Source organism: Salvelinus namaycush, chromosome 12, assembly GCF_016432855.1.
Source record: "Salvelinus namaycush isolate Seneca chromosome 12, SaNama_1.0, whole genome shotgun sequence".
NCBI lineage: Eukaryota > Metazoa > Chordata > Actinopteri > Salmoniformes > Salmonidae > Salvelinus > Salvelinus namaycush.
The window spans coordinates 22777914-22790690 of record NC_052318.1 but is presented as its reverse complement, the minus strand read 5'-3'; the positions used below and the strand labels follow the sequence as shown (position 1 = coordinate 22790690).

Here is a 12777-nt window from a genome sequence, read left to right as displayed (position 1 = left end):
GTAGGATGAAGTGCCACTAGACACTGATCTATAATCAGTTTTGCATTTATTCTCTAATGGTTAAAGTTAGTATTTAGGGGGATGGTAAACTGATCTTAGATATGTGCCTATGAAGAAGTTGGGCAATCTAGGTTCATGGTTGCTGCTCTACCCGAAGGAGAGGAGCTGGGCTCTTGGACCATATCAGGATAATGTTAACATCTTTATGTAAACCCACAGCCAGTTAAAAGAGGAAGGAGCCTTTTACTTAGCCCTAATCCTCTTCAGTTACCTCAGGTTGACCCCATGGAGAAAACTACTGATTTGTGTAGCTCACCAGTGATCCAAACGGGTTTGTCTTAACACTAGACTCAATGCATCCAGAGGGATAGGTTGCCAAGGTCAGCATTCATCAGTTGGAAGTGCTCCACGGTACAGTAGCTGATGGGAGTGGTAAAGATAAGAGAGGCTAATGCATATACAGCAGGAAAGTAGTGCTTTATAGATAAGTGCTATTTAGCAGCAGACGAGCTGTCACAAATCAAGTCAGTACTCAGAAGGGACAACCTATTCTTCTTAAGTCTTCCTGGAGACTCCTCTCAAACCTAAATACTATTGGTCAGTGATTGAAATATGCAGTTCATTATGGTGTGGGTATGTGTGTTCGTTTGTGTCAGCACTGAGAGGTGACCAACCATGACTATGCACCACATAAACATACGTTATGTTCTTCTACACACATACGTTGTTATTTTATCCCTGTGAGGACCTAAAATCTATTTCCATTCAAAATCCTATTTTCCCTAACCTTAACCCTAAACCTAACCACTAACCCCTTACCCAAACCCTAATTGTAACCCTACTTCTAATTGTAACCCTAAACCTAACCCCTAAGCTTAAAATAGCCTTTGTCTTCATGGTGATGTGGGAAATGTCCCCACAAGGAGGAACTGGCCCCTAAGCTCATTATTAAGCACTATTACATGTTGGCACACTGTCCCTATGCAATACTATTTTTATTTATTTATTTTATTTATTTCACCTAACCAGGTAGGCCAGTTGAGAACAAGTTCTCATTTACAACTGCGACCTGGCCAAGATAAAGCAAAGCAGTGCGACAAAAAACGACACAGAGTTACACATAGGATAAACAAAAGTACAGTCAATAACACAATAGAAAAATCTATACACTGTGTGTGCAAATGGCGTGAGGAGGTAAGGCCATAAATATGCCATAGTAGCGACGTAATTACAATTTAGCAAATTAACACTGATGTGTTAATAGATGTGCAGATGATGATGTGCAAGTAGAAATACTGGTTTGCAAAAAAGTAAATAAAAACAATATGGGGATGAGGTAGGTGGTTGGGTGGGCTATTTACAGATGGGCTATGTACAGCTGCAGCGATTGGTAAGCTGCTCAGATAGCTGATGCTTAAAGTTAGTGAGGGAGATACAAGTCTCCAACTTCAGTGATTTTTGCAATTCGTTCCAGTCATTGGCAGCAGAGAACTGGAAGGAAAGGCGGCCAAAGTGGGTGTTAGCTTTGGGGATGACCAGTGAAATATACCTTCTGGAGCGCGTGCTACGGGTGGGTGTTGTTATGGTGAACAGTGAGCTCAGGTAAGGCGGAGCTTTACCTAGCAAAGACTTAGAGATGACCTGGAGCCAGTGGGTCTGGCGACGAATATGTAGCGAGGGCCAGCCAATGAGACCATACAGGTCGCAGTGGTGGGTGGTATATGGGGCTTTGGTGACAAAACGGATGGCACTGTGATAGACTGCATCCAGTTTGCTGAGTAGCGTGTTGGAGGCTATTTTGTAAATAACATTGCCGAAGTCGAGGATCGGTAGGATAGTCAGTTTTACGAGGGTATGTTTGGCAGCGTGAGTGAAGGAGGCTTTGTTGCAAACTAGGAAGCCGATTCTAGATTTAATTTTGGATTGGAGATGCTTAATATGATTCTGGAAGGAGTGTTTGCAGTCTAGCCAGACACCTAGGTATTTGTAGTTGTCCACATATTCTAAGTCAGAACCGTCCAGAGTAGAGGTCGACCGATTATGATTTTTCAACACCGATACCGATTATTGGAGGACCAAAAATAGCCAATACCGGTTAATCGGCCAATTTTTTTATTTTATTTGTAATAATGACAATTACAACAATACTGAATGAACACTTATTTTAACTTAATATAATACATCAATAAAATCAATTTAGCCTCAAATAAATATTGAAACATGTTCAATTTGGTTTAAATAATGCAAAAACAAAGTGTTGGAGAAGAAAGTAAATGTGCAATATGTGCCATGTAAGAAAGCTAACGTTTAAGTTCCTTGCTCAGAACATGAGAACATATGAAAGCTGGTGGTCCCTTTTAACATGAGTCTTCAATATTCCCAGGTAAGATGTTTTAGGTTGTAGTTATTATAGGAATTATAGGACTATTTCTCTCTATACGATTTGTATTTCATATACCTTTGACTATTGGATGTTCTTATAGGCACTTTAGTATTGCCAGTGTAACAGTATAGCTTCCGTCCCTCTCCTCGCTCCTACCTGGGCTCGAACCAGGAACACATCGACAACAGCCACCCTCGAAGCAGCGTGACCCATGCAGAGCAAGGGAAACAACTACTCCAAGTCTCAGAGCGAGTGACGTTTGAAATGCTATTAGCGCGCACCCCGCTAACTAGCTAGCCATTTCACATCGGTTACACCAGCCTAATCTCGAGAGTTGATAGGCTTGAAGTCATAAACAGCGCAATGCTTGAAGCACAGCGACGACCTGCTGGCAAAACGCGCGAAAGTGCTGTTTGAATGAATGCTTACGAGCCTGCTGGTGCCTACCATCGCTCAGTCAGACTGCTCTATCAAATCATAGACTTAATTATAACATAATAGCACACAGAAATACGAGCCTTAGGTCATTAAAATGGTTGAATCCGGAAACTATCATCTTGAAAAAAAAATGTTTATTCTTTCAGTGAAATACGGAACCGTTCCGTATTTTATCTAACCGGTGGCATCCATAAGTCTAAATATTCCTGTTACATTGCACAACCTTCAATGTTATGTCATAATTACGTAAAAGTCTGGCAAATTTGTTCACAATGAGCCAGGCGGCCCAAACTGTTGCATATACCCTGACTCTGCGTGCAATGAACGCAAGAGAATTGACACAATTTCACCTGGTTAATATTGCCTGCTAACCTGGATTTCTTTTAGCTAAAAATATGCAGGTTTAAAAATATATACTTCTGTGTAATGATTTTAAGAAAGGCATTGATGTTTATGGTTAGGTACACGTTGGATCAATGACAGTCCTTTTTTGCGAATGCGCACTGCATCGATTATATGCAACGCAGGACACGCTAGATAAACTAGTAATATCATCAATCATTTGTAGTTAACTAGTGATTATGATTGATTGATTGATTGTTTTTTATAAGATAAGTGTAATGCTAGCTAGCAACTTACCTTGGCTTCTTACTGCATTCGCGTAACAGGCAGGCTCCTTGTGGAGTGCAATGTAATCAGGTGGTTAGAGCGTTGGACTAGTTAACTGTAAGGTTGCAAGATTGAATCCCCAAGCTGACAAGGTAAAAATCTGTCATTCTGCCCCTGAACAAGGCAGTTAACCCACAGTTCCTAGGCCGTCATTGAAAATAAGAATGTGTTCTTAACTGACTTGCCTAGTTAAATATTGGTGTAAAAAAAAAAGAAAACGGTGTCCAAAAATACCGATTTCCGATTGTTATGAAAACTTGAAATCGGCCCTAATTAATCAGCCATTCCGATTAATCGGTCGACCTCTAGTCGAGTAGTGATGCTAGTCGGGCGGGCGGGTGCGGGCAGCGATCGGTTGAAGAGCATGCATTTAGTTTTACTAGCGTTTAACTTCTCTGGGATATGTGGGACGCTAACGTAAAAATGCAGAGCGCCAAATTCAAATAAATTACTATAAAAATCAAACTTTCATTAAATCACACATGAAAATAGCAAACAATGCTATTATCTGAGTTAGCACCATAGTAAACAAAGAGAGAGAAGCATATTTCAACCCCGCAGGCGCGACACAAAACGCAGAAATAAAAATATAATTCATGCCTTACCTTTGACGAGCTTCTGTTGTTGGCACTCCAATATGTCCCATAAACATCACAAATGGTCCTTTTGTTCGATTAATTCGGTAGATATATATCCAAAATGTCCATTTATTTGGCGTGTTTGATCCAGAAAAACACCGGTTCCAACTTGTGAAACGTGACTACAAAATATCTCAAAAGTTACCTGTAAACTTTGCCAAAACATTTCAAACTACTTTTGTAATACAACTTTAGGTATTTTTTTACGTAAATAATCGGTAAAATTGAAGACGGGATGATCTGTGTTCAATACAGGATTAAAACAAACTGTAGCTAACTTTCTGGTCATGCGCCTCTAACTAACAGTACACTTCCAGTGACCCTCGTTCAAGATGGCCGTACTTCTTCATTACACAAAGGAAATAACCTCAACGAATTTCTAAAGACTGTTGACATCCAGTGGAAGCGGTAGGAACTGCAAGAAGGTCAATTAGAAATCTGTATTCCCAATGAAAACCCATTGAAAAGAGAATGACCTAAAAAAAAAAGATCTGAATGGTTTGTCCTCGGGGTTTCGCCTGCTAAATAAGTTATGTTATACTCACAGACATGATTCAAACAGTTTTAGAAACTTCAGAGTGTTTTCTATCCAGATCTACTAATAATATGCATATCTTATCTTCTGGGGATGAGTAGCTGGCAGTTGAATTTGGGTATGCTTTTCATCCAAACGTGAAAATGCTGCCCCCTATCCTAGAGAAGTTAAGAGCAGTTGGAGGCCACGGAAGGAGCGTTGTATGGCATTGAAGCTCATTTGGAGGTTCCCTTCCAAAGAAGGGCCAGATGTATACAGAATGGTGTCGTCTGCGTATAGGTGGATCAAGGAATCACTCGTAGCAAGAGCGACATCATTGATATATACAGAGAAAAGAGTTGGCCCCGAGAATTGAACCCTGTGGTACCCCCATAGAGACTGCCAGAGGTCCGGACAACAGGCCCTTCGATTTGACACATTGAACTCAAAATCAAATCAAATCAAATGTTATTTGTCACATGCACATGGTTAGCAGATGTTAATGCGAGTGTAGCGAAATGCTTGTGCTTCTAGTTCTGACCCTGCAGTAATATCTAACAAGTAATCTAACAATTTCACAACAACTACCTTATACACACAAGTGTAAAGGAATGAATAAGAATATGTACATAAAAATATATGAATGAGCGTTGGCCGAACGGCATAGGCAAGATGCAGTAGACGGTATAGAGTACAGTATATACATATGAGATGAGTAATGTAGGGTATGTAAACATTATATAAAGTGGCATTGTTTAAAGTGGCTAGTGATACATTTATTACATACATTTTTCATTATTAAAGGGGCTAGAGATGAATCAGTATGTTGGCAGCAGCCACTCAATGTTAGTGATGGATGTTTAACAGTCTGATGGCCTTGAGATAGAAGCTGTTTTTCAGTCTCTCGGTCCCCGCTTTGATGCACCTGTACTGACCTTATCTGAGAAGTAGTTGGTGAACCAGGTGAACCAACTATACCGTCAACCACTGCACTATTCCACTTTCCACACAATCTGTGTGGAAAGTGACAGCTTATCACATACTGAACTAAGCAAATCCAGGCATTAGGTGCCCATTGAAATGCATAAGCCTGTTGATTTCAATATGGATGGACAGCAAGGCAGATGGATGGTCTGAGATAGTGTATCCTCAGCAGATGCTGTGTAATGAAAGACAGTGATACACAGAGGCCCTGCGGTCCACAGGCAGTTCTGTTCTGTTCTGCCCCCGTTATGGAACAAGAGAGGAAAGCAATAGTCAGACTCTGAGAGGGAGGAATAGGCCAAAAGACACCATGACCTCAGCAGAAGGGAGGGAGAGTGGGAAGTGGAGAGAAGAACAGAAGCAGTGTGCACAGGGAGCTGGGGAGAGAATGAGGGAAAATCACAGAGGAATGTGAGAGTCATGATGAGAAAACAGACATTTGAAATGCAAACTAATAAACAAGTGGAGTGAGGATATTTTGCTGCCTGGCTGAGACCCATTTGATTTGGGTACTACTCACTATCAACAAACTATCAGTTTCATTTGCAACTCTGTTGATGTGCAGTAAATACATTCACTACTAACTATCTTACCCAGCAGTTCTAGTTTCTGCATGTGCAGCTGATAAACTGAGGCTTTGAGATTACCATGTTACCAATGGTTAGGAGTGAACTAAAATCACCCACATGACTCAACAAGGCCCTGACAGAAGGACATCTGTAGCAGAACATCATCCAAGTTAACTGCAACACTTTGACTGAATTGAATTCTGTCTGGAGTTATGTGAGCTTGAGTAATGGAGATAGGCATGTGTGAATAGAAGCAAAATATAAAAATAATACCATTCATTTCAGAGATTACCTTTTTTCTCAAGGTCAGCTGTCAGACAGCTGACTTTTATTTTTTGTTCCAAGATGGCGTAGCAGTCAGACGTCCTCGTCTTGTCGTGTCCCGTGTATATATCTTTTTATATCATTTTTCTTCGCATATACTGTATTTAAAAAAATATTTGTTATATTTTTATTAACCTCTATTTTTATTAACCTCAACTTCAACATACTCTCCTGCAATCCGCCTCACCCAATGTGGTACGGATCTGCTATTTTCTTTACTTTTGAACTGGAACCCCCAACAGAAGCTAGCCAGCTAACTAGCTACTAGCTAGTAGTCAGCCAGCCACTGCTAGCGGTCATCAGCTAACCTTTAGCCCGGACAACTCTTGGCAGTCTGCACAGCGCGATTCGAACCAGAGCAAATCTGATTTATTTTTTCTCCATATCTCCGGATTCCTACCGCAAGCTCTGAACCTTCTCACCTGGATCATCGCAGCTAGCTAGCCGCTGTCCGAGTTGCCACTCCTGGCTAACGTCTCTGTCCCGAAGCGAAAACCAATTCGCCTGGAGCTAGCCTTTGCTAGGCCCATCTCCCAGCTAGCCGAAGAGGTCCATCAGTCACTCCTTGGGCTACAATACCTATTTTGCCAATTGGCCTGGACCCCTTTTACTGCCGACACGGAGCCCCGCCGATCCATCACGACTGGACTACCGACTTAATCTGCCCGAGGGGTTTTTTCAACTGGCTCCTTAGTCGCAACGTCCACTGAATGCCAATCTGCTAGCCTGCTACCTGCGGCCCGCTAGCTGTCTAGAGCATATTGGACTGTTAGCTGAAGAGGCGAATTGGACAAATTCTTTGGCCACTATACCGATTTTGCCAATTGGCCTGGACCCTTTTACCACACGGAGCCCTGCTGATCCTTCACGACTGGTTTGCCGACGTAACAATATGAGGGGGCTACAACAGACTTCTTCCGGCTCGACGTCCCTCTAAGACCCTTCTGCTAGCTTCTACCGACTCAGAAACCCGGATCCGGGAGCACCCCCCACCCCCCCACCAGTAAAAAAGCTGAATAGCATAGCTAGCATAGCGTCACAAGTAAATACTAGCATCTAAATATCATTCAATCACAAGTCCAAGATACCAGATGAAAGATCCACTTCTTGTGAATCCAGCAATCATTTCTGATTTGTAAAATGTTTTACAGGGAAGACACAATATGTAAATCTATTAGCTAACCACGTTAGCAAAAGACACCATTTTTCTTTGTCCACCATTTTTTCTCTCCACCAGTAGCTATCACCAATTCGGCCAAATAAAGATATTGATAGCCACTAACCAAGAAAAAACCTCATCAGATGACAGTCTGATAACATATTTATTGTATAGGATAGGTTTTGTTAGAAAAATGTGCATATTTCAGGTAGAAATCATAGTTTACAATTGCACCCACCATCACAACTCGACTAGAATAAATACAGAGAGCAACGTGTATTACCTAATTACTAATCATAAAACATTTCTTAAAAATACACAGCTCACAGCAATGGAAAGACACAGATCTTGTGAATTCAGACAATATTTCAGATTTTCTAAGTGTTTTACAGCGAAAACACAATAAATCGTTATATTAGCATACCACATGTGCAAACGTTACCCGAGCATTGATTCAAGGCAAATAGAGCGATAGCATTATCACCACCAAAATGTATTAATTTTTTCACTAACCTTCTCAGAATTCTTCCGATGACACTCCTGTAACATCATATTACAACATACATATAGAGTTTGTTCGAAAATGTGCATATTTAGCCACAAAAAACCGTGGTTATACAATGAGAATAGTAGCAAAACTGGCCTGAAAATGTCGGGCGCCATATTGGACAGTGATCTAGTCTAATGAATAAATATTCATAAACTTGACTAAAAAATACAGGGTGGACAGCTATTGAAAGACAAATTAGTTCTTAATGCAATCGCTGAATTACATTTTTTAAATTATCCTTACTGTGCAATACCGGGTGCGCCAAAGCGAAGCTACCCCAAAGAAAATGGCGGAATATGCGTTTAACATTTTTCTACAGAACAACGATTTATCATCATAAATAGTTCTTACTATGAGCTGATCTTCCATCAGAATCTTGGGCAATGTATCCTTTCTCCGGTCTAATCGTCTTTTGGTCGAAAGATGTCCTCTTGTCCCGTCGAAATGGCCACTAACGTTCGGCATGTACTAGAAAAGTGCCCAGCTCTTGGAAGTGCGTCACAAAGAAATGCCAGAAAATCGCACTAAACGGATATAAATTGCTATAAAACGGTTTAAATTAACTACCTTATGATGTTTTTAACACCTATAACGAGTAAAAACATGACCGGCGATATATTACTGGCTAAACCAAAGCTTGGAAAGAGGCCAGTCCGACGTCCATCGTGCGTCAAGCGCAGGGGACAAAAGAAAGGTGCTTCCGGTCTTTGGCCTTTTATACAGGCCCTGATTGCGCAATCGACTCCATTCAAATTGTCACCACTTACTGACATCTAGAGGAAGGCGTAGGCAGTGTTTGTATCCTCATAGCATTCACAGGGACATTAAAACTGACCTGGGACCAGAGGCCAAGATTTCTGAAATCTCACTCCCTGTCAGGAAAAGTGCTGTAGAATGAGTTCTGTTCCACTCAGAGACATAATTCCAACGGTTATAGAAACTAGAGAGTGTTTTCTATCCAATAATAATAATAATATGCATATTGTACGAGCAAGAATTGAGTACTAGGCAGTTTAAGCTGGAGACCAATTTATGCTAAGTCGAAACAGCACCCCCTATATTCGCAAGAAGCTAGCTTGCTAGCCCCGGCCCGCTAGCTGTCTGAATCGCCGTGTCTCCAGCCTGCCGAGCTACTCACTGGACCCCTATGATCACTCGACTACGCATGCCTCTCCCTAATGTCAATATGCCTTGTCCATTGCTGTTTTGTTAGTGATTATTGCATTATTTCACTGTAGAGCCTCTAGCCCTGCTCAATACACCTTAGCTAACCCTTTAGTTCTACCTCCCACACATGCGGTGACCTCACCTGGTTTAAATTATGTTTCTAGAGACAATATCTCTCTCATTGTCACTCAATGCATAGGTTTACCTCCACTGTATTCACATCCTACCATACCTTTGTCTGGACATTATGCCTTGAATATATTCTACCGTGCCCAGAAACCTGCTCCTTTTACTCTCTGTTCCGAACATACTAGATGACCAGTTCTTATAGCCTTTAGCCGTACCCTTATCCTACTCCTCCTCTGGTGATGTAGAGGTTAATCCAGGCCCTGCAGTGCCTAGCTCCACTCCCATTCCCCAGGCGCTCTCATTTGTTGACTTCTGTAACCGTAAAAGCCTTGGTTTCATGCATGTTAACATTAGAAGCCTCCTCCCTAAGTTTGTTTTACTCACTGCTTTAGCACACTCTTTTTTTAACCTTTATTCAACTAAGCAAGTCAGTTAAGAACAAATTCTTATTTTCAATGACGGCCTAGGAACAGTGGGTTAACTTCTTATGGCTGCAATCCCGTTAACGGGATCGATATGACAACAGCCAGTGAAAGTGCAGGGCGCCAAATTCAAACAACAGAAATCTCATAATTAAAATTCCTCAAACATACATGTGTCTTATACCATTTTAAATGTAATCTTGTTGTTAATCCCACCAAAGTGTCCGATTTCAAATAGGCTTTTCAGCGAAAGCACCACAAACGATTATGTTAGGTCACCACCAACTCACAGAAAAATTCTGCAATTTTTCCAGCCAAAGAGAGGAGTCACAAAAAGCACAAATAGAGATAAAATTAATCACTAACCTTTGATGATCTTCATCAGATGACACTCATAGGACTTCGTTGTTACACAATACATATATGTCTTGTTCGATTAAGTTCATATTTATATCCAAAAACCTCAGTTTACAAGGGCGCCATGTTCAGAAATGCCTCCAAAATATCTGGAGAAATTGCAGAGAAATTGCAGAGAGCCACGTCAAATAACAGAAATACTCATCATAACTTTGACGAAAGATACATGTTTTACATAGAATAAAAGATACACTTGTTCTTAATGCAACCGCTGTGTCAGATTTCAAAAAGCTTTCCGGCAAAACACAATATTCAATCATCTGAAAACAGCGTTCAGCCACAAAAGCAAGCCATACAGTTACCCGCCCAAATTGTACAGTCAACAAAACTCGTAAAAAGCATTATAAATCTTCACTTACCTTTGCTGATCTTCGTCGGAATGCACTCCCAGGACTCCCACTTCCACAAGAAATGTTCGTTTTTTTCCGGTAATGTCCATCATTTATGTCCAAATAGCTATTTTTGTAGCGTGTTTGGTGAACACATCCAACGTCAGGGAAGCACGTTCACTAAAACCTGACGAAATGTCCAAAAGTTCCGTAACAGTCCATAGAAACATGTCAAACGATGTATTGAATCAATCTTTAGAATGTTTTTAACATAAATCTTGAATAACGTTCCAACCGGAGAATTACATTGACTTCAGATGAGCGATGGAACAGAGCTCCCTCTCATGTGAACGCGCATGGTGAAAGCATGGTCAGGTCATGGCAGACCTGACTAATTCCCCTCTCATTCGGCCCCCCTTCACAGTAGAGGCATCAGACAAGGTTCTACAGACTGTTGACATCTAGTGGAAGCCGTAGGAAGTGCAAACTCATCCATATCTCGCTGTGATTTCAATGGGATCTTGGTTGAAAATCGACCAGCCATATGAGTTCTGTTATAGTCACAGACATAATTCAAACAGTTTTAGAAACTTCAGAGTGTTTTCTATCCAATACTAATAATAATATGCATATATTAGCAACTATGACTGAGGAGCAGGACGTTTACTCTGGGCACCTCTGTGCACCTTTCATCCAAGCTACTCAATACTGCCCCTGCAGCCATAAGAAGGTAACTGCCTTGTTCAGAACGACAGATTTTTACCTTGTCAGCTCGGGGATTTGATCTTGCAACCTTTCGGTTACTAGTCCAACTCTCTAACCACTAGGCTATCCGCCGCCCCAACTCTGCCAACCCGGATGTCCTAGCCGTGTCTTCATCCTGGTTTAGGAAGACCACTAAAAACCCTGAAATTTTGACCCCTAACTATAACATTTTCCGACAAGATAGAACTGCCAAGGGGAGCTGAGTTGCAATCTACTGCAGAGATAGCCTGCAGAGTTCTGTCTTACTATCCAGGTCTGTGCCCAAACAATTTGAGCTTCTACTTTTAAAAATCCACCTTTCCAGAAACAAGTCTCTCACCGTTGCCGCTTGCTATAGACCACCTTCTGCCCCCAGCTGTGCCCTGGGCCATATGTGAATTGATTGCCCCCCATCTATCTTCAGAGCTCGTGCTGTTAGGTGACCTAAACTGGGACATGCTTAACACCCCGGCCATCCTACAATCTAAGCTTGATGCCCTCAATCTCACACAAATGATCAATGAACCTACCAGGTACAACCCCAAATCCGTAAACACAGGCACCGTCATAGATATCATCCCAACCAACCTGCCCTCCAAATACACCTCTGCTGTCTTCAACCAGGATCTCAGCGATCACTGCCTCATTGCCTGCATCCGTAATGGGTCTACGGTCAAACGACCACCCCTCATCACTGTCAAACGCTCCCTAAAACACTTCAGCGAGCATGCCTTCCTAATCGACCTGGCCCGGGTATCCTGGAAGGATATTGACCTCATTCCGTCAGTAGAGGATGCCTGGTTATTCTTTAAAAGTGCTTTCCTCACCATCTTAAATAAGCATGCCCCATTCAAAAAATGTTGAACCAGAAACAGATATAGCCCTTAGTTCACCCCAGACTTGACTGCCCTTGACCAGCACAAAAACATCCTGTGGCATCCTGCATTAGCATCGAATAGCCCCCACGATATGGAACTTTTCAGGGAAGTTAGGAACCAATATACACAGGCAGTTAGGAAAGCAAAGGCTAGCTTTTTCAAACAGAAATTTGAATCCTGTAGCACAAACTCAAAAAGTTCTGGGACACTGTAAAGTCCATAGAGAATAAGAGCACCTCCTCCCAGCTGCCCACTGCACTGAGGCTAGGAAACACTGTCACCACAGATAAATCCACGATAATTGAGAATTTCAATAAGCATTTTTCTACGGCTGGCCATGCTTTTCACCTCGCTACCCCTACCCCGGTCAACAGCCCTGTTCCCCCCACAGCAACTTGCCCAAGCCTCCCCATTTCCAGATATCCAGATAGCTGATGTTCTGAAAGAGTTGCAAAATCTGGAC

General features: G+C 41.8%; 1 protein-coding gene across 1 annotated transcript in view; it reads left to right on the top strand.

Annotated features, from left to right (window-relative positions):
* Nucleotides 1-12777, top strand: part of LOC120056997 — a 101860-nt gene that overhangs the window by 19048 nt on the left and 70035 nt on the right. The gene's annotated exons all lie outside the window — the stretch shown is intronic.